At 36.2% G+C, this 27,127-nt stretch overlaps 1 pseudogene across 1 annotated transcript in view; it reads right to left on the bottom strand.

The window, feature by feature from the left end:
• LOC306639887 (afadin- and alpha-actinin-binding protein-like) overlaps positions 1 to 27,127 on the bottom strand; it is a 182,442-nt pseudogene that overhangs the window by 2,791 nt on the left and 152,524 nt on the right. The window lies entirely within an intron of this gene.

Here is a 27,127-nt window from a genome sequence, read left to right as displayed (position 1 = left end):
AAAGTCCTGCTTTCAATATGCATGTTAAGTCCATACAAATTGGTTTGTACTTTCTGTGACAAGAACAATATCACACAAGATATCACACAAGATATCGTTCTTGTGTGATATCATTCTTGTGTGTATGATCTAGAACATCAGTCTCTCAACTTTATTTCTAATGATCTTATGGCTCTCCTTATTGTTACATCACTTCTAAAATGTATGTTGTGTACACTATCAGAACATTGGACAAAACCAAGAGAACAAAGGGAAAGTTTGGAATGGAAGAAATAAACAATTTCCAAAAGAACTTCTCTAGAATGTTACTGATATTAAAACATGTACCACACCTATTTAGAAAATAATGAGACATATATTTGTAATAAAGTATATGTATATGTGATTTGCCATTCTTTGGCCTTGTAATGAAACATCAGGTCATATATTGCACTGGCTAACAGCTTTAACTTTGAAAGGAGACAGACTTAGATACAAGCATCAATCTGCCTCCTGGTAACTGTAACTGTGTGATCACAACATCTAATAATTCAACCACTATGGCCTTCAAACTTATCATCTGTAAAATAAGTACAATTATTTCTTCCTCATATGTTTGTATGCTGATTAAATAATATGGGTAAACCATTTAGCACCAGCCTGGGACCACAGTGTACACAGAATAAAAAATTATTTTTATCAGCCAGGCATAGTGGCATATGCCTGTAATATCTGCTCCTCAGGAGGCTGAAACAGAAGAATTTCAAGTCTGAGTCCAGTTTGGGCAACACAGAAAGACCCTGTCACCTAAGAGGGAAAATCACTTTCATTTTATTGTAATTTATTATCAAAAACTCTTCCATTATCACCAAGTTGACAAAGCTTCTCTAAAGGGTACTAATCACAGAAAGTTATGGCAATCATCATTGGGCTACAACATGTAAGCAACCATGAATCTATGAGCATCAGATCACCATCCATTCCAATGCTATGATTAAATCATTTCCTTCTTTGAATCATTCTTATTTAATGTGTAATAGAATATAATGATGGATTAAACAATAGGTTCTGGGTTCCATTCTGAATTTTCAGTGATAGTCCCTAGTCATAGTGAATGTCAATTACATCCTCTTTAACCCTTAAGAACAGAGATTCTTGATCACAAAATCTCCATAAGTAATCCTGGTTGAAATTGTACTGATGGAATATTCTATCTAACTGAACAATTTGGAATTCTGTCAAGAACTGCAACTTTGATTTCCTTCTAAGCAGGGAGCATTTCCATCCAGATCCTGAGGGCAAGAGGGTAGATCAGTAATCTGGGAGGGCAATTAGACTAAGTTCTGATTTCTTCCCACCGAATGGCTGCACAGGTGGTGCCAGAGCAGTCAGGCGAATCCTGCCCTGGAGATAAAGACACTTACTAAATATACTTGGAGTAGTTCCAGATTCTGTAAAGCAATCCAAGAGTTGACCACAATGTTTAATGAGAGCATATTCCTAGGTGATTTTTCTGTCTCTCATAGAAAAATCATCACATGCAAGTGATGATTGATTCATTTAAGGATACAAGCACCTTTACTGAATGCCTACCAATAAACTGGGTACAAAACATACACCATAAATGAAATCACAGTTTTTCCCCTCAAGTCTGGTGATCAAGACAAACAACCTAGATGTTAGTTGTATGATCAGGGGATAGGAAGAACTATGAAAGCACCCAAACTTGTTTGAGAATGTAAGGTGGAGGTATGCTGAAAAACTGGGTGGAAGAGACTATGATTTCTAGCATTTGTCAATATCTATGGTATAAAAATTTCCACCAAGCTGATTTCGAGCTGCCAACCAGGAACCACTGAACACAAGTGGGATTCTGTAGTGTCAGCTCCTATAAGCCAGTACCCAAAGACAGCTTCTCAGATGCACCAACAAAGGCTTCCATGTGTGTTTGACCTTCAACCAATAATTTTCTAAACAGAAATATTCTCCCAGAAACCTCAAGAGCACACAACCAACAATATTTATTAAATTCCATACAGGAAGTCTGGACCAACTTAAGTTCAAAGTGCTCTCTTGTCATTGAGGGCAAATATGCCTGACCTCTAGGTTCCAGTGTTTACCTGTGTCTGAGGAAAGGATTTAGCATCCTGGAGTGGTGTGTCTGCTCAGATTATCAGCTGCACACCCTCAGAATAAAGATTTAGTAGACATGCCGTTAGAAGAATTTCCCGGCGATGGTGGTAGTAGAATAAAATCAGCCTCTTTGGTGGAATACAGTTAAAGTAATAAGCAGTGATTTTTTAAACCATCACAGAACCTGCCAGGAAACCTGACCCAAGTTTAATAATATCACAAAAGCCATATTTCTCCTGTTTTATATGTTAATTCAAGGCTGTATGGGAGTTATTCATGAAATTTACATCCTTTCTGTAGAGTTTAATTGCTTGGTTTATCAATATATAAATGATTAACAATCCTTCTGTTTCTTTAGCAACTTTTTCTTAAGCATGTCTTTCAGAATAATAATGCATTGGATGACAGAGGAGTAATGCAAAAATAAATGAATTTGCTCTTCCATCTTCGAAACATTTGAGAAACTATGATTTAATATTAGGTGGGTTTTTTCATGCTGGATCTATCAGAGCCTTTATTCTGCATTAATTATGGTCACTTTTGGGGTCATATTAAATTTATATATCAAGCATCTTGAATATGTTAAATCATTTAATTTTTAATAAAATTTGTGAAATAGTATAATCAGCTATGTTTTTTTCCAAAGATGAAACTCTTAAGTTTCAAGATAATTTTAAGTCTCATAACACTCAAATACTTTACCCAGGATTATAAGCCCAATAAGCAGATCTTGAATCCAAACTGCCGTGACTCCAGAGCCTCTGCTCTTAAACCCTGTACTTCTCCCTACATTGTGACTCTTTTGTGGTGGGGCAGAGCACATACTAGTTCCTAGACATATTTGAGGATTGAAAACTCTTATAGGGCCCTTTTGCTACACCAGTATTCAATAACACTGAACACAAGTGGGATTCTGTAGTGTCAGCTCCTATAAGCCAGTACCCAAAGACAGCTTCTCAGATGCACCAACAAAGGCTTCCATGTGTGTTTGACCTTCAACCAAGTGGTTCCTGGTTGGCAGCTCGAGATTAGCTTGGTGGAAATTTTTATACCATAGATATTGACAAATGCTAGAAATCATAGTATTTGTGAAGTGCTCAATTATGAGATCATGACACTAATGTTTTAAATAAAACAAAGAAACAAGTGGAGAAAATTGGTTTAAAATCATAAATTGTGATATTGTTGGAAGGAAAAGAGTGAAAAACATAATATAAAGAGGGATGGGTGGTATTATGAAAAAGAGTATTAGAATTAGGGTGTGCAGAAGGGACTTTCTGTCCTAGAAACATCAAAAGTCTATCAGTATAACTGGATAAGTCATTTCACTTCCCAGGCTCTCAGTCTTCTCTGCAAATTAACTATGTCACATGGAAGGGTCTTGCAGATCCTTGATGATAGTCAATCTGCTTCTGGTGCCTTGTATTTCTTACTCATCTTCCTGTGTAGGTCAAATTACTTGGCTATTCTTTCACTTTTGTGAATGTGCCTCTGGTCCACTCCTCAGGGTTTTGTTTTGTTTTGCAATCAGTAATTCTGAAACGTAAGGAATACTCTACACAGACTTAAGTTGTAATATGCTTTCCTTCCGGTCAAAAAACAAGCTTGTTTGCCCCTTCCTACAAAAGTAGTGAATTTCCCAAACTCAGGTCTTCTTTCTGGTGGCACACCTCACTGCTCATGAAGATCTTCCTGGTTCTCTTTGTGGCCTTGTAAATTCAGAGCTTGTAGAGCTGGCGCAACTGTGCTGATACTCCTACTGATTTTCTAGTAAACAATAACATTCTTCATCTCTGATCCAGGAGTCCTGTGTCTTCCATCAGCACCCAAGCAACCATTCAAGACTCGCTTGCTGGTTTATACTGCTCTCCTACTTCTAGTTCTGTTGAACTTATTTAAGGAGGATAAAATCCTAACAGATGGCATTATCCGAAAACACATGGAGGACCCTAAATTTAGTAGAATGAAGAGTAACTATGAAGTACAGGATGTGACTCTTTTATTGTATTATTCATTCATTCATTCTTTCAAGAGACACATATTGAACAACTCCCTGTGTCAGGTTATAAGCAATAGATGATATGGATAAGACAGCCCTGTTTTCAGCAAACTATTCATGGAAAGCAAGTTATTCTATAATAAATAAGAAATTCCTGAAATTAAATATATGTTCCTAAATATTTTCATACAACATCAAAATAAAAATCATTTCCGTAATTTCATACAAAATTTAGGTAATTTACAAAAAAATCAAAGACACTGAACTAGATCCTGCATGTGTAAGTATCTGGTACTACGTAACTTTTGTGTGACCCCTTATACATTCTCAGCAATTCTTAATCACAGATTTAGATAGCCTTCATCTTTGCATACACGAGTTCCAGTATTATTTTGAAATAAGATGAAAGTGAGTCAATTGTTCTCAAATAAAGGCAGACAAAATATCAAAGTTCATTCTAAATCTAATAAAATGCTATTCTCTATATTTTATAAAGTTTTCAAGTCATTCATAGAAATGGCAATGAAATAATCTGTGCTCGCAAAAAAAAAAAAAAAAAAAAAATTTTAAACACCCACCAAAAACCATAGGGATACCTCTGGAAGATATTTAAGGTTTTAAATTTTAACTTTAATAAATTAGAGGAATGAAGGAGAAAAATTATTATATCCTTTTCCAAGGAGAACTATTTACTAGGCTATACAGAAAGCATAGTCAAAATTTAGTGGTTGCAAATGGCCCTGAATACAGCCTGGTAATTTTTTTCAAGTCAGTTTTTCATACAGCCAATTACTGTATACCTCTCTTCCCATTGTGGCTAAGGCAATTGTAAAATATAGATAACACAGAGAAGATTGTTGGAAGAAATGTGTCTGTGGTTGTTCACATATTAATTCATCCAACAAATATTTATTGAGCTCCTATTATATGCCAGGCAATATATGACGTGATGAGAAGTATTTATGTCTTTATTTGTGGTGTATGTGAGTGTAAGGGATCTAAGAAAAATTGAAACTGACTTCAAACTCTGTAAAAATAAGAGGATTTTAACCCCTGACACTGGAATCTTTCCAAATGAAAAAGTCATAGTGCTGGTGAAAACTTACCAAAAACTTAGACCATTAGAACAGACGGAATATAGCATACTCCCAGCAGTTTATGAAGCCTTCTGGAAACAGCAGGTTAGGAATATCTAGCATCTTTGTGCTTGGGTCTAGGAGGGAAGGTGGAACAGTGACATACAGAATGTAGAATTGCAACTGTGGGTTATAGATATGATTGACTAAAAAGATGACAAAAACAAGTAAATTCCCTGAATTTTACAAGTCCTGAGCAGTGTTCCAATTTAAGAATACCCAGGTAATTTGAATAGAAAGTCTATGTTTTAATGGGAGTTCTAGGAAAGCACAAACAGAAAATTTTCTGCTAGCATTACTCAAAATTAGAAAATGAGTCCAAGAACTGGTACTAATTTTATTCTTAAATTACTCCATAAAATTTAAGTGGAAGCAATTCTTCCCATCTCCTTCTATAAGAGTAACATTACAATGATGTAAAAGTAGACAAGGATATCACAAAAAAAGAATACTGCAGGCCAATAATGTTGGTGAGTATAGATGCAAAAATCCTCAACAAAATACAAAAGCAAATCCAAAAGCACATGTTAAAGATTATTCAGTATAATCTAGTGGGTTCATCCCAGGATACAAGGATAGTCCGACATGTGCAAATCAACAAACATGATAGGCCACATCAACAGAATATGTAAAAACTATATGATCATTAAATTGATGCAGAAAAAGCATTTAATAATATTCAACATCTCTATTTAAAAAAAAATTGACATCCCTTCATGATACAAACCCTGAACAAATTAGGTATAGAAGGTACACAACATAATAAAGGATGTTTATAATAAACTAATAGCTAACACTACACTGAATGGAGGAAAGCTGAATGTTTTCTAAGATCTAGAGCAACACAAAATGCAAACTTTCAAGACTTTTATTCAACATATTACTGGAAGTCCTAGTCAGAGTAGTAAGGCAAGAGAAAGAAATAAAGGTCATCCAAATTGGAAAGGGTGAGGTCAAATTGATACTGTTTGCAGATGATATTATCGCATCTATAGGAAACCCAAAAGACTCCACCAGAAAGAGAAAGAAATAAATGTCATCCAAATTGGGAAGGATAAGGGCAAATTGACACTGTTTACTGATGACATTATCTCATCTATAGGAAACCCAAAAGACTCCATTAGAAAAGCTATTAGAATTAATAAACAATTTAACAAATTTCAAGTTAAAACACTCAATATACCCAAATCAGTAGCATTGCCATATACCAATAGCAAATAATCTAAAATAGAATTCAAAGAAGCAATTTCATTTGCAATAGCTGCAAGAGAAGTAAAATCCCTAGAAGTAAATTTCACCAAAAAGTGAAAGATCTCCACAATGAGTATTATAAAACACTGATGAAAGAAATTGAAGAGAGCAAAGAAAAAAAAAAGTGGAAGTAATTCCTGTATTCATAGGTTGGAAGAATCAATATTGTTAAAATGTCCATACTATCTAAAGAGATTTACAGGTTCAATGCAATCCCTATCAAAATACCAAAGACATACTTCACAAACATAGAAAAATTCAGTATTAAATATGGAGAGAAATACACCCTCCCACCCACACACACACTCCGAAGAGCCAGACACCTTAAGCAAAAAGAACAAAGCAGTAAGCATTCTAAAATTCATATGGAAGCATACATGAACCTGAATAGCAAAAGCAATCTCATCAACAAAAAAGAACAGAGCCAGCAGCATCAAAATCCCGTTTCAAGACATACTACAAAGCGAGAGCAACCAAATAGTATTTTACTGGCATAAAAATAGACACATAGACCAATAAAACAGAAAGAACAGTGATCCCAAGAAATAAACCCAAGCCTCTATAACCAACTGATTATCCATAAAGTCACTGAAACTATATATCAGAGAAAAGACAGCCTCTTCAATAAATGGAGCTGAAAAACTGAATATCCATATGCAGAATATTGGAACTTCACCCATAGAGCTCACCAGTTACAATAATCAACTCAAAGTAAATCAAAGATCTAAAAGTAAAAGCTGAAACTCTGGAACTACTGAAAAAAAATAATAATAAAGAAAACACTTTAAGACAGTAGTAAAAGCAATGATTCTTTTAGATATTGCCCCAAAAGCTATTACCCAGTGGAAGCAAAAGGAAATATAGACAAACAGAATATTATAAAACTCAAAAATTTCTGTAGAGAAGAAATGATCAACAGAGTAAAGAGACAACCTACAGAATGTGAAAAATATTTGCAAACTATACATCTGACAAGGATTTAATATCTGGATTACACAACAAATTAAAAGAACCCAAAAACCAAAAAACAAACCAATTTTAACATGGGCAAAAAGGCCTCACTAAATAGACATTTCTCAAAAGAAGAGATGAATAGCCAACAGGCACATGAAAAAGATGCTCAACACCACTAATCATCAGGAAAATTCCACTGAAAGTCACAATAAGATATTAACCCAATAAAAATGAGTATTATCATAAAGAAAAATGGTAGCAAGTGCTCAGGAGGAGGTAAAGAAAAGAACCTTCACACACTGTTGGTGGGAAAGTAAACTGGTACAAAAGCAGTTCCTCAAAAATTTAAATGTAGAACTATCATATGATCCAGCAACCCCTTTCCTGGATACATATGTCCAGAGGAAATGAAATCAGTACGTTAAAGAAACATCTGCAGTCCCATGTTCATGGCAGCACTATTCACAAAAGTCAATAAAAGGAAAGAGTGTCCATTAATTGGTGAATAGTTAAAGAAAATGTGGTACAAATTCACAATGAAATATGATTCATCTATGAAAAAGGATAAATCCTAAGATTTGCAGTAACATGGATGGAACTGGAGATCATTCTGTTAGATGAAGTAAGTGGAGTACTGCTTGGTTTAATCATGATGCAGGATCTAATAAAATCAACCTCATAGAAGTTGAGAGTAGAATAATGGTTACCAGCGGCTAGTGGGAAGTGGGGAAAGAAAGACAGGAAAAGGTTGGTAGTAAGTTATAGATAGGAGCAAGCAGTTCTGACTTACTATATTCCACTACAGGATGATTATAGCTAACAATAATGTACTACATATTTTAAAAAGTGAAATGAATGATTTTAAAGGTTTGCACCATAAGTAACAAATGTTTGAAGAGATAGATATGTTTCCTCTAATTTAAACATCACACAATGTATACATGTAATGAAATATCACATGGGACCCCATCAATATGCTTAATTTTAATAAAATAAACATTTGTTTAAAAAGGAAGAAATTAATTTAGGAAATATTGAAGTACAGTAAAGCATAATTCCTGGGGAAATAAGTGTTCAGACAAAGTTTGTGCCTCTCACAGAATAAGAGCATCCTTTAACATGGAGTATGGCCACCAGGGGCTTAAGTGATAACATATGAATGAAAGTACATTGCTTTCCAACTGGTGGTTTGATTTCCTAGCTCTCATCTCAGCTAGGCTTGGCTATGTGATGAAAGTTTTGACAATGAGACAAGAATGGAAAATAACGGTTGCAACTTGCCTCAATTGCTTCATGTTGCTGCCTAGCTTTGACTGTAGAGGAGAACAGTTTATTAGATATGACAGCAAAACAAGAAGGAAGGAAGTCATTTCCCTGGATGAACTCAGGAAGCAAAAATGTTCCACAGGCCTGGACAGCTACCTGTGAAAGGATATTACATTTTGAAGACTCATCCACTAACTTAGTTGTTGCTCTAACACAGTTATTCTGAGAAGTATCTCTAAAGAGACTAACATTTGTGGCAAGATGGAATGATGAGAGAAAAACAGTTATTTGGAAGAGTGAATTGAACATGAATCTAAAAGAGAGAATAAACTGTGCAGACATATGAAGGAGTTAGCTCATGTTCAAAGAGCAGAAGAATACATCACCTGGACACAGTGAGTGAGGGAGAATGATGTGAGACAGCATGTCACTCCATAAGCACTCAACCAGCAACATAAACTTTTACCCAAATCACCACCAAACAGTGAGCCAATCATGGTCACGCAGATTCCAGAAGATGCATATACATTTCCTTGTATTCCCATCAAATTACTTAAGAGTTGACCATCCAACTCTTCTCTTTGGTCTTTCTTCTTCCCTCTGCCCCTCTATCTTTGAACTCATCAGTTCTCTTTCCAAAGAATAGTTCCACATGACTACAGACTGGATTAAGGAAATAGGCTCACTCAAGAGACAGATCTTCTATAATTATTTCCATTTTATAACCACTAAGGTCCAGTGAAAGCAAATAACTAATTCAAACTCACAATGGTTACTAAGTAATAAAAGTGGGCTTCAAACCCTGGTAAGCAACCTGGGTATGAAATCCAACCCCTAATTACCACACTCCTGCCCAAGTGGGCTCAGCTCTTGTAAAATATCCAGAGTGGAGCATCCACATCCAAACCTTTGTATTTCTTACATCGAATGCCCCTAACAACATAAGTCCTTGTGCTATCATGCTGGAAGGGATTTTCTCTAACAGGGAGTAAGGAGGAGGACTAGAGCAACAGAAAACTCTTTTCATGTCACACATGGGAAGTATTTAACATAATCAGTTCTCAGAAGATGATGACCATTACACATATCATGCTCTGGTGTGATATCATTGCCATTACTTTGCATATGTGGGGGTCTCACACATACATACCATGTAAGAGGTGGTCTTTAAACTTTGTCATGATTGTCACATTTCCAGTTGCTTCCTCAAAACAGGAAAATGATTCTTAAAGTTCATGGACATAGCCAAGTGGCCCTGGCAGTTGTAAAGAATATCCATGGACAACTCGCTGGCAGAAGTGCCGTCGTAGTGTCTACCCCTTGTTAATCCTGTCCCTTGTCTTTCTCTCTCCACACCTCTGCGCAATCAGTTGCGCTCAAGCCTCCTTCCCCAATTAAGCTTTACTCGGCTCTTAGCAATGAGCCCAGAAACTCAGACTAAAATAGCAGTGAATGGTTACCCTGAATACATAACCCAGAATATAAGAATAGTCACAGTGTGACAGAACTGATTCACCAGGCCATCTTAAAAGAAAATTCTTGCTCTGGGAATTTGAACATGGTAGTAGGGACTGACACTGAGCCAACTCAATTACCTTGAGGCCACCCATACCGCAGTTTGGCGAGAAACCTTACAGTCAAACTTCATAGTACTTGAAACTAAATGAAGCCAGTTGTCACTCTCTGTATCAGTGAACCTAGAAAACAAAGCTTAAATAAGCTTCATGTGCTTCTGTTCCCAAAGAGCAACTATAGAGAAGTGACTACAGGATCTTCACTAGAGTCAGTCCAGTGTGCTTGGTTCTGAGCTGGTTAGCAGTGCATCAGACAAAAAAGCAAAGCAGGCAGTCCAGCCAGCCAGCCACAACTGTGGCTTTTCACAACTGGCCACAGAAACACAGAGTCAAAGCGTAATCCAATAAACTGGTACAAAACAAAACAAACAAATAACAAAAGCTGTCTCCACAATTAAGGTTATTGGTTATTAAATAGCTATTGCTTTGCTTGTACCAAAGCAATGAAGTTGTATGTTTTGCTTTACTAAATTTTTTTATTATTGTTCATAGTTCATAGTATTCCTTTATTGTCCTTTTCTTTGCTTTTTACTTTTTATGTTTTTCACATTTTTATTGGTGCATTATAGTTTACATGTTGATGAGATTATTGTTACACATTCATATATGCACACAATATAACAACATAATTTGGTCAAAATCACTCCCCAGCATTTCCCCCGTTCTTCCCTTCTTCCCACCACTTTCTTCTACTGATCTCCCTTTGATTTTTAGGAGATCCACCCACACCTTTGGTGTCCTTTTTCCTTTCTAGCTTCCACATGTGAGAGAAAGCATACAACCCTTAACTTTTTATTAACTTATTTTTTATTTTCTAATGACTTTTCATGCTTTACTTGGTAAGGAATTTATAACTATAGCATTATAATTTATAATTATAGCATTATTATTTATAACTATAGGTCCCAGTTAATTGTTAGAAAGGTCTAAAAAGAAAGTGAAAACAAACAAAGCTGTATACTTTGTTTGCAGTGATACTGCAGCTCCCAATCTGAGGGCTTCAATTCCAGGGAGCTACAGTTATTTCAGGGGACCACATAATTTATCCTCTGTACACCAGCCATTGCCATGGTTGCTTAAATGTCTTGAAGCATGCCTCACATATATTTGGTGAATAAAATTTTGATTTCAAAGTTGTATTGCATTCATATTGGCCTCCTGCCATTAATTGTAATGTGGTAGTGTGGTATTTTCTACATGAAAAAGAGACCCTTGATCTTGAAACCAAGGACAATCACAACTTCAGAATGGTTGTGACACAATTTAACACAGTGTAAAATTAGCACAAGAATAGCACTCAAAGTATCTTATTAGTAGCATAACTTCTCTGAGAACAATGGTCATGTCAAAACACAGGGTTTTCAGCCCTTCAGGATGTTAATTGAAGAAACCGTCTCTTATAGGCACAAACTAGAGTGTCACAAAATTTTAAACATATCACAAAGCCACAGATTTTCATGAAAGAATGCTAATGTATAAACAATGTTCTCCAAAACAGAAACTTAAATCAGTAAGACATCAGCAAAAAATGACAACCTATTCAAACTCCTAAATAAAAAAGATATTTTCTCTTATTCATTAATTCACAACCTGGGATTCCCAGGGATGCCCCCACCCAATTCAATAGGTTGGAGCATAAGGGAAAATACAGTTCTCAAATTGCACATAACCCTGAGGCTCAACTCTGTCAGAGGTCCAGTACATCCTACACAGGGTCCAAAGACCAGGTCTGCCATCAGCTATGAGGTCCCAAAGGAAAGAACTAGGTCACAATATTTCCATCTCTGGGAAGAAGAGTATTGGTCTGGGTAGAAGAAGCTTTCATATTTTATGACAGTTATAGTAAATGCCTCATTTTCTTTTTTTAATACCTAGAGAAAAGAAAGCTTAATTTGGTTTAAATATACTGTAGGCAAAGCAGAATCAAATTATCAATAAACAGCTCAAGACAGTTCAGCAAGAATTATGTAAGTGCTACCTAACATTGTGCATGGAGTACTGGGAAAAAATCAATACATATTCATGCAATAAATTATTAAATTTCTAAAGAAGATTCTCAAAGCCCATTTGAGCTTCTGAATTTCCCCTTTTTTCTGTTTCACTAAAAAAAATCATTGCTTTGTCTGTCTACGAGTTTAGTATACAAACATAGTAAAGTGAGTTCCTCAAAATCACACTTCTAAGAGACAAATCCCTTTATAACCACAGAAACTGGCTTTGCTCTTGTCCTCTTTTCCAAAAGAGATTTCTCAAACTGAAAAGTTTCTGGAAGCTCCAGAACTCTGAAAATCCTCAAAGTATAAGACACATTTTACTATTTAAATTTCTCATTTAAATTTCTGCCAATGAAACTAAAGCCACTAGTGAAAAGGTAGTGTCTGAGAGTTATATACAGCTATGAAGACTCTTGATGTCCTTCTGTTCCCATCAAACTAAAGGCAAAAAGAAAAAAGAAAAAAACAAACCCTTCTTTATGCTCTTTATGTTCAGCACATATCTGCTCATGGTTCAGTTCCAGCTCTGCATTGTGATTGCTTGTGTGCGTGTTTGCCTGTGAGATTACGAGTTCCTTGAGAATGAGAATATCATTTTATTAGTCTAACTACAGCCAAACGCAGGACTCAGCATGGGCTCAGTGCTCCATAAACATATTCTGGGTACTACCAAATTCATTTTGTCTTGGCTAATATTTCAGTAAAATCTCAAATAAAACTTCCATCACTTTTGTTGTTGAGACCAGCTCTGTATCTCATCTGCCCTCATTCTTTCTCCCCTTTCATTTCTTTGACTTTATAGGGGATATAAAGCCACAAATGGCAAAAGGCTGACAACCCCAGAGGCAGGACTGAGACAAGCAATAAACAGTGATCCCAGAGCTGTCCCTTACTACGACCCCAGCCGTGACCTCTCAACCGGAGCTCACTCATTGCTATGCAGGCTTAGGGCTCAAATAACCTTTGAGGTCATACTTCCCTACTGAAATTTTGCCAAAAATATCAGACCTTAATAAGATTCTTATATAAATTGATGTGAGACTTGACAGAAAAGTGTCTTCCTGTTTTCCCTCTAGCCATACACTGTCCTCATTGTTACCCTCACTGTTTAAGATCTTTCTGTGTCACACACTGGTATGCCCCTTCTTGCTACTGTTAATCAGCTACTCCATTTTATGTCTATATATTATTCTTGTATACTTCTTTTAGTCTCATTTTTCAGATGAGAAAACTACCTAATCTCATACTGTTATAAGTAGTACACAAAAAGAATTTGAAACCAAACAAAATGAGTAATCCAGCTTTCTCACCTAGAGCAAATAGAAAAATTATTATTTTTACTCTACCCTGGGTCAAGTTTAGGTTTTATTTTTTTTTTTTTTTTTTTTTTTTTTTTGAGAGGGACATACATCCTCACCGAGTCTCATCGGGGCCCCTCTGTACATGTGTTTGTTCTCTTCATGTGCCTTTGTGTTTCTTTTTTGTATATTATGCTTCATTTTTACAGAATCTTATTTAGGCTTCCTTTGTCAATTATTTTTATTCTTAATGATCTTTTTGTTATTTTCACATTAATAAATTAGTGGCATATATCTTAAAACCACAAGAAGGAACATAACACTTATATATAACATTTGATAATAAATGGTACAGAGCAGTATACATGGACTTCAGATAACTGCCTTTTAAAATATTCAGTTTTTAGTTGTTGCCACACTTTTTTTGTACTTTGAAAAAATTGTGCTAAGAAAACATGGACTGTGTTCTGGTGAGATGGATGACCTCTTAGAGCCGATTTCCACAGCCAAGGGTGCAGAGGTCATGTCTTGACAATGTGACTCATCAGATGTGAACACATCCCTAGACACTTACTCATTCCTAGGGCTACCATAACACAGTGCCACAACCAAGTGGCCTGAGCAACCGGAATGCATTATCCCAGTTCTGGAGGCCTGAAGTCCAAGGTTGGGGTGTCAGTAGGGCTGGTTCCTGCTGGGGCTGGCAGGGGCTGTTTTGTCCCTCTCTTGGCTTCTGGTTCTCTGCCAGCAATCATTGGTGTTTCTTAGCTTGCAGATGCACCATGCTGATCTTGGCCTTCATCTGCACTTGGCATCCTCCCTCTGTGTGAACCTGAGTCAGTGTCCCTTTTGATAATGGCCCAGTTCTATTGAGTAGGGACTCACCTACCCCAGAAAGACCTCATCCTCACCTGACTATTTTATTTGCAAAATCTGAAATATTTTATTTGTGAATATTCTTATTCTCAGGTACTTCAACATATGAACTGAGGGGGAGGAGTTCAATCCAACCCATACTGGGTAAGAAATTATGAGCTCAGAATTAGGTAAATGTTAAATATATTTCCCTATTGCTGCAAGAATGAGTGAGTGACCCCATATTCTTGCCATCATTTTGCGAGTGAACCATCTCCACCTCCATGAGCATTCGTCACATGGATAATAAGGTTTCTACTTCTCATTCTGTCTTCGTCCTCCCAGCTGCAGCATTCAATCCTCTGGTCAAGCCGCCCTCTGAGCACATCCGTGGCCAACTCCCATGCTCTTCCAAAGTACATTCTCTGACCCTATGGGTTAGACGGACATGTTTCTCACTGCCATGGTACCCTGTCTGTGACAACACCATTACTGCCTGTTTAGTTTTAGTTCCTAAATTTTGAGGTGAGCATTCTAGTGTACACAGTTGATCTGCTCCACGTGATCAAAATATCTTCCATTTTGAATGCTCTCTTTAGCTCAGATCACTGCCTACTTCCCCAAGAAAAGAGACAATAAGGAAACCTCTTTAGCTTCTCAGAACAATTGCATGTAAAACCTGTTGTTGCAGATGTCCTACATTGAATCCTCCTGGGGACATCAAGTCCTGGAAAGTCTTAGTGCTCCTGAATCTGCGTACTGCAAGAATAGGACGTCCCAGCTTACATCCTCCCTCTCTTGATGATGCACCCTCCCACGCTTTCTCTGTCCTTGGGAACATTCTCATTTGAGCCTTGATTGCACTGACCCCTAAAGCCTAGCATGCTGGGCCCACCATGGGTTGGGAAGGCAGCGGACCCAGAAGGGCACCGGCTCGGTCTCTTCTGTACTCTCACTCTGCCAAGTTTAGGTTTTAAATACAAAATACTTATAAAGCAAATGCCAAAAAAAGGATATTGATATGGTTTTGGTATGGGGTGTCCCCCAAAAGCCCATGTGTGCATCAATGCAAAAAGATTTAGAGGTGAAATGACTGGGCTGTGAGAGCTTTAATCTAATCAGTTCATTAATCCACTGATCTGAATTAACTGGAAGATAAATGTAGGCAGATAGGGTGTGGCTGGAGCAGGTGAGTCATTGGGGTCCTGTCTTAGAGTTTATATTTTGTCCTTATTGAGCAGAACTCTCTCTCCACTTCTTGGTGGAGAAGACCTGCTTTCCTCTGTCACACACTTCTGCCATGATGATCTGCCTCACATCTATCCCCAAGGAATGAAGTCGGTCATCTATGGACTCAGACCTCTGAAACCGTGAGCTCCAAAATAAACTTTTCCTCCTCTAAATTCATTCTTGTTGGGTCTTTTGGTCACAGCAGGAAAAAGCTGACTAAAACAGATATTTACATGAAAGATTGTGAATGTTTTAAAGATTTATTTATTCACTAATCAACATTCACTGAATGACTATTAAGTATTAGGCACTATTTTAAAGGATGAAGATTGAAGAAAATGAAACCTGCTTTTTGAGATGACTCAGATCTAATTCTGAAATTAGGATTCCACTTTCCCAACTTGCACATTGTATAACTAAGAACAAATCACTTAGCCTCTCTCCTTCTCTTTTCTTCCCTTCCTCCTTCCCTTCTTCCTTTCTTTCTTTTTTCATCTTTTAGCCACTTCCCATCTTTTGGCCAGGGATGATAATATTACCTCATGATCTAAGAACTGACTGAAATCAAATGAGACCAAGCTATTATAATTGTCGATGTGGCTCTAAGTGACAGCATCTTTAATGCCGCTTGGCCATATTGGTACTGATAGATTCCCTATGTGTATGTATGGATGACTCTCTCAGCTCCTTCAAGTTTTGCAACAATGTACAAGTTTTGCCTTCAATGTGACTTTGGAGGAAATCAAAATTATCAGAAAATGACACCTGTCCTTTCTTGTACTTTGGTATAGCTGGAACCTCTTCCCCAAAATTGTTTCATTTCTCCATAGCATATATCACCTTTCAACACATTCTATAATTGAGTGATACATTTATTACCCATCTGTTCATTATCTGCTATGCCTTTCCAAGCAAGCAGAAAAGTCTATTTTACTCACTGATTTATCCCAAGTGCCTAGAAGATACTAGCTCACAATAGATAATAAATAAAAATTAAATAAATGAATGCATATCAGAGTTTTCAGTGTTTGACATATATGGCTCAAGATATTGTTAGAATGTGTCCTTTCTTGAATAAACTCATGGTATAATAAAAATTCAATCTGAAATTTCTTTTTAAAAAACATTTTTTTTTTCTGTAAAGTTTTCTCTCCTTAACAAAGCTCTTTTCAATTTGACTGACACTTCATTTTTCTCACACACAGCATGTACCCTTCCTGCATGAAGGATTTTCTGGAGAGTTATTCTGCTCATGCTGGGCCTTTCTCCAATTTTGCCATATGCTGGGTGATTACTAAGTAGAAGATGCTATCCACCCTCAAAATCTGGCTCTCAGGAGGGCAGCCTTGGTCATCCATAAAGTAATCATTATAAATTGATATTTCTTGAAATGCTACCATGTGCTTTGCCCTGGGCTCAGTATACTGCAAATATAGAGGAAAGGCCAGAGGAATGTGGGGAAATAAAGATAGAATATGAACAGTGCCTCAATAAGTACCCAACACATTGTAATTTCAAATATAGTTTAATATGACAGAATGCTGTGGTCAAATCATGGTTCTACCATGTAATATTTGACCCTTGAATTCCTCACCTAAAAAAATATAACCATATTATCTCATAAAATCATGGTGAAGGAAAAATACTAACAAAATGAAAAATGGACATTCATCGAGTAGTACATGCAACATAGTAGACAACACTTAATATATCTTAACTTTTACAAATAAACATCATCTGACAGAACAAATGCATATGAAAAGGGAATAAATAATCATCAGGAGTTAAATGAAGTTGAGTAGCATTGGAGTCTGAGGTGGGAGTTGGAGAGCTTTTCTTCATTGCATTCATGAGAAGTTCTAGATCTAGTGGAAGAGACAAAGGAAAACAAACACTATATTCTGAAACATGACGGAAGCATTTAAGAAGGATGACTTAGATAATCATGTGAAATAAACACATAATGTACAAAGAAGATCAGTCAAACTTCTTGTATAGAATTCTAAGAGAGAAATCCTGAAGATTACAAGGAAAGGTACTATAAGTAGGAATGAGAGGACAGACAAAAGCAAGACTGTTTACAGATTGCTGCTACTGATCATGATCAATTCCACATCCACATCTCATTTAATCTACCAGCAGCATTCTACCAGAGTTGAGTACTCACTCCTCTTTGAAGCAAATTCTTTTCTTGAATCCCAAGACAACATATTCCCCTATATGTCTTCTTGCTTTCCTATTTGCTCCTTCTTGGTAACCTTACTGGTTTATTTTCTTCTTCCTGTCCTCTTAACTGTGGGTTTCCCAGGGCTTAGTACTAGCTCTGCATCTCTATTAGGAACACACATGCCCTTAGGCTTCCCTCCAGGTTCATGGTGTTACATTTCACCTGACCTGTACGTTGGTAACTTGTCTTTTGGTCAGTACTGTTTCATGAACTCCAGATTTGTATATCCAATTTCCTTCTGTACATATCCACTTGGATATCTAAGACATCTCTAATTAACATGCCCCCAAACCAGCTTCTAATCTTCCAACCTATACCTCATTGCTGCACCAATGGTTTTTCCCATACCAATTAATCACACTGTGATTATTTTGAGTGGCTCAGAATATAAATCCCTGATTCTTCCATTTCTCTACCCATAGTCAACTCAGTTTTACATTCAAACCATCCCAGAAAACAGCTTCTCACCTACTCCATGGCTATTATCTTAGTCTAACTACCATCATCTTTCACGGGAATTTTTGCAGCAATCTTCTAAAAGGTTTCCCTGTTTCCACTTTTGTCCACCATCAGGTTCATCTCCAAGCAATAGCCAAAGTTATTCTTTCAAGACATAAGTTAGATACTGTCCCTCCTTGACTCAAAAAATTCATAAGACTCCTGGAAAATGCAAATTCCAATCCAAAGAATTCCCAATAGCTATCAGCTCCCAAAAATACAATCTGTTTTACTTTCTTGCCCATGTTCTAACTCCCTCCACTGTAAACTTGCAACTTTTCCTTTCCTAGAGATAACCCAAGCACTTCCCACTGGAGGACTTTGGCTTACTTTAATACAGTTAGTATTGATGATTACAATTCAGATTCTGAAGGTTATGGACTAACAGGGACTGAATGGATACTTAACCTTTTCTTAAAAAGGCAAAATTTATGAAACTACAACTTCAGACATTGGAAAACAGTTTGAGTAAGACTGTACCAAGAGACAGGTGTTATGGTTTGGATGTGAGGTGTCCCCCAAAGCTCATGTGTGAGACAATGCAAGAAGGTTCAAAGGAGAAATGATTAGGTTGAAGGAGTCTTAACACAATCAGTGATTTAATGCCCTGATAGGGATTAATTGAGTGGTAACTGAAGTGGTAGGGTATAACTGAAGGAGGTGGACATTGGGTCATGGTTTTGGGTATATATTTGTATCTGTCCAGTGGAGACTCTCTCTCTGCTTCCTGACCACCATGATGCAAGCTGCCTCCCTCCGCCAACCTCTCCTGCCATGACAGTCATCCTTACCGCGAGCCCAGAGGAATGGAGTCAGCCTTCTATGGACTGAGGCCTCTGAAACTGTGAGCCCTCGAATAAACTTTTCCTCCTCTATATTTGTTCTGGTTGGGGCCTTTAGTCACAAGAGTGTAATAGCTGACTAAAACAAGGGAAAACCTTTCTTGACAAACCCTTTGAAAATCCAGTTTTTTGCCTGGGCGAGTCTACAAACTAGGGCTATAGTACAAAGAGTGTGAACCCAAAATATTAAAATCAAATGCACCAATACTTCTGGAGTAGTTTTAAATTTCTAACAGAAATAAATCTGAATTCAGAGAGTTCAGAATTCAGGGATACCAAAGTGGAAAAAATTTGCAATGCAGGGAACCCAGGAGAGAGAATTATAGAGAGAACTTTAGCAATTTACAAAGAGTGCCCTCAAAACATGAGCTCAGTGCTAACCATTTATTTGCATTTGAGAAAAATACTCGGGCCTGGGGATTATGGGGTAATAAATAGTATCATGCAGAACAATCCAGAGAGGTCACACATGAAGTAGAAATATTTCCCGTTTTCCACCAACCAGGGTGAAAAACACCTGATATATCAAGCAGAGTCCTCTGAAGAACATTGCTCTGGTAAAGAACAAATTGGGAAATTAAGACAAAAGGAGAAGAAATTAATCTCCAGGTCCATCTAGATTTCTCTGTCCTCAAGAAGAGAGGATAAATTCAAGGTTGCAGCATAAGAGAATTTCATGATTCTAGCTAGGAAGACAACTACTGACTGTAACCATAGTAAATTTAGTAGGAATTGGGGAAGCAGAAGGGAGCCTGACTAGTGGAGAGGAAATAGGGAGCATGCTGACTCCACAGGACTGAGTAAGCAATCATGATAAACTGGAGATAAACTTACAAGCACCAGGTCTGGGGTTATAGCTCAGTGATAGAGAGCTTGCCTACCATGGGTGAGGAACTGGATTTGATCCTCAACACCACATTAAAAAATAAATAAATAAAATAAAGGTATTGTGTCCAACTGTAACTAGAAATATATATTTTTAAAAATTTTTTACAGACTACATTTTGATTTATTGTACACAAATAGGGTACATCATTTCATTTCCATGGTTGTACACTATGTAGATTCATACCATCCGTATAATCATACATGTACATAGGGTATAGTCTACATTTGTTTTTTTGGGATTGGCTTATTTCACTTAGCATGATATTCTCCAATTCCATCCATTTATCTGAAAATGCCAAAATATTATTCTTTATGGCTGAATAGTATTCCATTGTGTATATATATCACAGTTTCTTTATCCGTTCATCTGTTGAAGAGCACCTAGGTTGGTTCTACAATCTAGCTATTGTGAACTGAGCTGCTACAAACATTGACGTGGCTGCATTTCCGTAGCATACTGATTTTAAGTCCTTCGGGTATAAACCAAGGAGTGGGATAACTGGGTCAAAAGGTGGGTTCATTCCAAGATTTCTGAGGATTCTGCACACTGCTTTCCAGAGTGGCTGTACCAATTTGCAACTCCACCAGCAATGTAAAAGTGTGCCTTTTACATCCATGCCAACATCTATTATTGTTTGTGTTCTTGATAATAGCCATTCTAATTGGAGTATGATGAAATCTTCGAGTTGTTTTAATTTGCATTTCTCTAATTACTAGAGATGTTGAACACTTTTTCATATATTTATTAATTGCCTGTATATCTCCTTCTGTAAAGTGTCTGCCCAGTTCCTTGGCCCATTTATTGATTGGGTTCTTTGCATTTTTGGTGTATAGTGTTGTAAATTCTTTATACATTTTGGAGATAAGTGCTCTATCTGAAGTGCGTGTGGAAAATATTTTCTCCCACTCTGTAGGTCTCTTCACATTCTTGATTGTATCCTTTGCTGAGAAAAAGCTTTTTAGATTGAGTCCATCCCATTTATTGATTCTTGCTTTGATTTCTTGTGCTTTGGGAGTTTTGTTGAGGAAGTCTGATCCTAAGCCAACATGATGAAGATTCGGGCCTACTTTGTCTTCTATTAGGTGCAGGGTCGCTGGTCTAATTCCTAAGTTCTTGATCCATTTTGAGTAGAGTTTTGTGCAGGGTGAGAGATAGAGGTTTAATTTCATTTTACTTCATATGGATTTCCAGTTCTGCCAGCACCATTTGTTGACCAGGCTATCTTTTCTTCATTGTATGTGTTTGACAACTTTGTCGAGTAAAAGATAACAGTTTTTTATGTGAGTTTATCTCTGTGTCTTCTATTCTGTACCATTGGTCTACCTGTCTATTTTGGTGCTAATACCATGGCATTTTTGTTACTTTTGCTCTGTAGTATAGTTTAAGGTCTGGTATTGTGATACTTCCTGCTTCACTTTTTCTACTCAGGATTGTTTAGGCTATTCGAGTTCTGTTGTTCTTCCAGATGAAGTTCATGATTGCTTTCTCTGTTTCTATGAGGAATGTTATTGGGATTTTAATTGGAATTGAATTGAATCTGTATAGTGCCTTTGGTAGAATGGCCATTTTGACAATGTTAATTCTCTCTATCCAAGATGGGAGATCTTTCCATCTTCTAAGGTTATCTTCAATTTCTTTCTTTAGTGTTCTGTAGTTTTCATTGTAGAGGTCTTTCAACTCTTTTGTTAGATTGATTCCCAAGTATTTTATATTTTTCTGAGGCTATTGTGAATGGAGTTGTTTTCCTAATTTCTCTTTCAGAGGATTCATCAATTATGAATAGAAATGCATTAGATTTATGCATATTGATTTTATATCCTGCTACTTTGCTAAATTCATTTATTAGTTCTAGAAGTTTTCTAGTGGAATTTTTGGGATCTCCTAAATATAGGATAATGTCATCAGCAAATAGTGACAACTTAAGTTCTTCTTTTCCTATTTGTATCCCTTTAATTTCTTTGGTTTCTCTAATTGCTCTGGCAAGTGTTTCAAGGACGATGTTGAATATAAGTGGTGAAAGAGGGCATCCCTGTCTTGTTCCAGTTTTTAGAGGGAATACTTTCAGTTTTTCTTTATTAAGAATGATGCTGGCCATGAGCTTAGTGTAGATAACCTTTACAATGTATAGGTATGTTCCTCTATTCCTATTTTTTCTAGTCTTTTAAGCATGAAGGGTGCTATATTTTATCAAAAGCTTTCTCATCATCTATTGAAATAATCATATGATTCTTAACTTTAAGTCTATTGATGTAATGAATTACATTTATTGATTTCGGGATGTTGAACCAAACTTGCATTCCTGGGACAAACCCCAATTGATTGTGGTGCACTATCTTTTCAATATATTTTTGTACGCAATTTGCCAGTATTTTGTTAAGGATTTTTGCATCTATGTTTATCAGGGATATTGGTCTAAAGTTAGTTTTCTTTCCTTGATGAGTCTTTGTCTGGTTTTGGTAGCAGAGTGATACTAGCCTCATAGATGAATTTGGAAGGGTTCCCTCCTTTTCTATTTCCTGGAATACTTTGAGGAGTATTGGTATTAGTTCTTCTTTAAAGGTCTTATAGAATTCGGCTGAGAATTCATCTGGTCCTGGGCTTTTCTTGGTTGGTGGGCTTTTGATGGCTTCTTCGATTTTGGTGCTTGAAATTGATCTGTTTACATTGTATACATCTTCCTGATTCAGTTTGGGAGGATCCTATGTATCTAAAAATTTGTCGATGTCTTCGATATTTTCTAATTTGGTGGAGTAGAGATTTTCAAAGTAGCTTCTAATTATGTTATGTATTTCAATGGTGTTTGTCATGATCTTTCCTTTTTCATCACGAATTCTAGTAATTTTAGTTTTCTTTCTCCTCTTCATTAGTGTGTCTAGGGGTTTATCAATTTTGTTTACTTTTTCAAAGAAACAACTTTTTGTTTTGTCAATTTTTTGAATTGTTTCTCTTGTTTCAATTTCATTGATTGCAACTCTGATTTTAATTGTTTCCTGTCTTCTACTATTTTTGGTGTTGATCTGTTCTTCTTTTTCTTGACTTTGAGATGTAATGTTAGGTCATTTAGTTATTGATTTTTTATTTTCTTAATGTATGAGCTCAATGCAATGAACTTTCCTCTTAGTAATACTTTTAGAGTGTCCCAGAGATTTTGATAGGTTTTGCCGTTGCTCTCATTTACCTTTAAGAGTTTTTATTTTTTTTATTTCTTCCCTGATGTCTTCTGTTATCATTGCATCACTCAATAGCATATTATTTAGTCTCCAGGTGTATGAGTATTTTTTGTTTGTTATTTTATTGTTCATTTCTAATAGCATTCCATTATGATCTGATAGAATACAAGGTAGTATCTCTATTTTTTTGTATTTACTAATGGCTTTTTTGTGGTATAGCATATGGTCTATTTTGGAGAAGGATCCATGAGCTGCTGAAAAGAAAGTATATTTGCTGGATGATAGATGAAATACTCTGTAAATGTCCATTAAGTCTATATCATTGATTGTATTACTTAGTTCTGTAGTTTCTTTGTTCAGTTTTTGTTTGGAGGATCTACCCAGTGGTGAGAGCAGTGTGTTAAAGTCCCCCACTATTATTGTGTTTTGGTCTATTTGATTCTTAAATTTGAGAAGGATTTGTATGATGTACATAGATGCTCCATTGTTTGGGGCATAAATATTTAAAATTGTTATGTCTTACTGTTTCATGCTTGCCTTAAGCAGTATGAAATGTCCTTCTTCATCCCTTCTCACTAACTTAGGTTTGAAATCCACTTTATCTGATATGAGGATGAAGACCCCTGCTTTTTTACTGGGCCCATGAGCATTGTATGTTTTTCCCACCCTTTTACCTTTAGTATGTGAATGTCTTTTTCTATGAGATGAGTCTCTTGAAGGCAGCATATTGTTTGCATATTGTTGGGTCTTTCTTTTTAATTCAATCTGCCAGACTATATCTTTTGATAGTTGAGTTTAGGCCACTAATGTTCAGAGTTATTATTGTGATATGATTTGTATTCTTTGTCATTTGGTCTTATTTTTAGTTTTTAACTTGACTTGGTTTCTCCTTTGATTGGCTTTTCCTTTAGGGTAGTTCCTACCTTTGCTGACTTGTATTGTTGTCTTTCACTTTCTCCTCATGAAATGTTCTGTAGTGCAGGCTTTCTATTTGTAAATTCTTCTAACTTTTGTTTATCACTGAAATATTTTATTTCATCATCAAACCTGAAGGTTAGTTTTGCTGGGCATAGGATTCTTAGTTGGCATCCGTGTTCTTTCAGAACTTGAAATATATTGTTCCAGGCCCTTCTTGGTTTTAGAGTCTGGGCTGAGAAGTCTGCTGATATCTGTATTGGTGTCCCTTTATATGTAATCTGACACTTTTCTCTCGCAGCCTTTAAAATCCTATCTTTATCTTGTATGTGAGGCATTTTTATTATAAAGTGCCTTGGTGTGGATGTGTTGTAATTTTGTGCACCTGGTATTCTGTAAGCCTCTTGTATTTGATTTTCCATTTCATTTTTCAGGTTTGGGAAATTTTCTGATATTATTTCTTTGGTTCATATGTTATTCATTCCTTTGGTTTGTATCTCTGTGCTTTCCTCGATCCAAATAATTCTTAAATTTGGTCTTTTCACAATATCCCATAATTCTTGGAGGTTCTGTTCATGATTTCTTAATATCTTCTCAGTTTGTTCAATTTTATTTTCAAGATTAAATATTTTGTCTTCATTGTCTGAGATTTTGTCTTCCATGAGATCTATTCTGTTGGTGATGCTCTTTATTGAGTTTTTAATTTGGTTTATTGTTTCTTTCATTTCAAGAATTTCCTTTTTTTTTTTTCTTCAGAATCTCTATCTCTTTATTGAAGTGTTCTTTTACTTCCTGCATTTGTTCTTTTGACTGTTTACTGGAAGAATCATGCATTTCCTGCATTTGCTCTCTTATCTCATCTTTTGCTTCATGGATCATTTTAATTATGCAGATTATAAATTCTTTTTCTGTCATTTCTACTGCCATGCTGTCATTGAATTCTATCAAAATAGCTTCTTGGTTTGTTAGGGACACTTTCTTCCCCTGTTTTATTCATATTGTTTCTGTATATTCCCCTCTAGCAGTAAAGATCAGAGGTACTGAAATTTCCCCCCCTACAGGCTTATTATGACCCTGCAGTTTTCCAGTACCTCTCCTTTGAAGGGGAGATCAACAATGGCAGCATCCAATACAGGGAAAATGCGACCCTGAACCAGACAGCCCTATAAAGACTTTAACATTATTGTAATAAACAGGATGAGTTTGATTACCATTTACAGTATTTCTAATTGTAAATAAAGAGGATGGGGAAGGGTGTTGTAGGATGTGAGTAAATAGAGGTACCTGTCAAAGGGACTCCAGTCTCCTGTAGGTGTCTCAGGAAGGGAGCTGCCATTCCAATGATGATGGCCACACCCTCAGGAATAATTCAAAATGCCTGTACCAGCCTCCAAAGAAGCTGGAGACCCACAGAGAGGGTGCGTTGAGTCAGCACAGGGGGCAGGTGTAGTGTCCTCTGCAGTGGGGTGGGGCTGGGCAGGCTCAGCAACCGGCATCTGTCCCTATATATTTTTAATTACAAGGACCAAGCCCAGAAAACAACCTGAAGAGAGACTAGGAAGGTAAAAATGGGGTAAATTCCACATAGTTCACAAGAAAAGTCACAAGATCCTATGGTTAAAATTGATATTTTGCCCATCACTATAAGATAAAGGCAAACAAAGTACAAAAATTAGAAAAAACTATAAGAAAACACCATAACATAAAACTAGGTGATAGACAAACTTCAGTCATGACAGTAAGGGCAATTCAAAGATAACATCCAATTTTGTTAAAGAAAAACAAACTTTTTTTTTCCAAAACAAGCACAACTATGGTAGAGTTGCAAATTTTATTACATAACAGTGATTGCCTAAAACAAGAGTGGAATTGCCTTTTTAGCTCATCTCTCAGCATAGATCCTACAAATGATTCTCTTGGGCTCCTTTTTGCCTAGAGGCAAAGGAACTGATTAAATGACTTTCCCCAAAGTTTCTCCCATCTGTGATCGCGACAAAATAGATGGAACATAAACAATTAAAATCAAATTCACCAACAGTTCTAAGGTAGAGTTTATATTTCTAACATAAATAAATCTGAGAAGGAATATCTCAAAAGATTGATTGTACTAGGGAAACTATCCATCACAGTAAAGACAAGAAGGCATCCACCTGAGATAAACACCAAATGAATTAAAACAGCAAAATTATTGGATGGTAAAGTACAATAATAATGAATGATACTATTATATCATGTGTCAACTATTTGCATACTTTAGTGCATATTTGTTGAGACAAATAAATTTCCCTAAATCAAAATCATATTATCACCTGGCAGCTTTTGAATAGAAAAATAATGGAATAAATATGCTCTGGTGTGGTTTGCAAAATTATTAATGAAGAAATGTTAAAAAAAAAAAAAAAAAAAAGAAACCCACATATTTTAATTGTGCATCATCATAGGGGCAAGAGCAACAGTACAAGAACTTTCATGTTAAAAATCTCTACTTCAGAATATGAAACAATATGAAAGAAAAAATCAAATTATTTGGCAAAAAAAAACTCTCAAAACATTTGTTTTTTGTTGGAAATGTATCTGCAGGAGAAACCATTAGAATTCTGAACTAGTATCATAATTGATCCATATGTCCTCAAAGGGCACATGAATATAAAATGAGCATTGGTACTATATACCTTCAGGTTGTGACTTTGACCTTAAACCCATGAATAACACCTAACATGAAGAATAACAATGATTCCAGAAAAAAAGGAATTATTTATATGCCTTTTGGAATAGTTTAATGTTTTTTACCCAAGAAATAAACGTCCAAGTATAACAGAAAGCATGTTGGCATGAATTATGCTTCAGGTAAATATATGAAGCAGTCATTGTTACAACTCTCATTTTTGCTTGTGCAGAAATCAAGCTTTCTATAATC

The sequence above is a fragment of the Sciurus vulgaris genome, assembly GCF_902686455.1.
Source record: "Sciurus vulgaris genome assembly, chromosome: 11".
Classification (NCBI taxonomy): Eukaryota; Metazoa; Chordata; class Mammalia; order Rodentia; family Sciuridae; genus Sciurus; species Sciurus vulgaris.
This window is presented reverse-complemented; position numbering and strand designations above follow the sequence as displayed.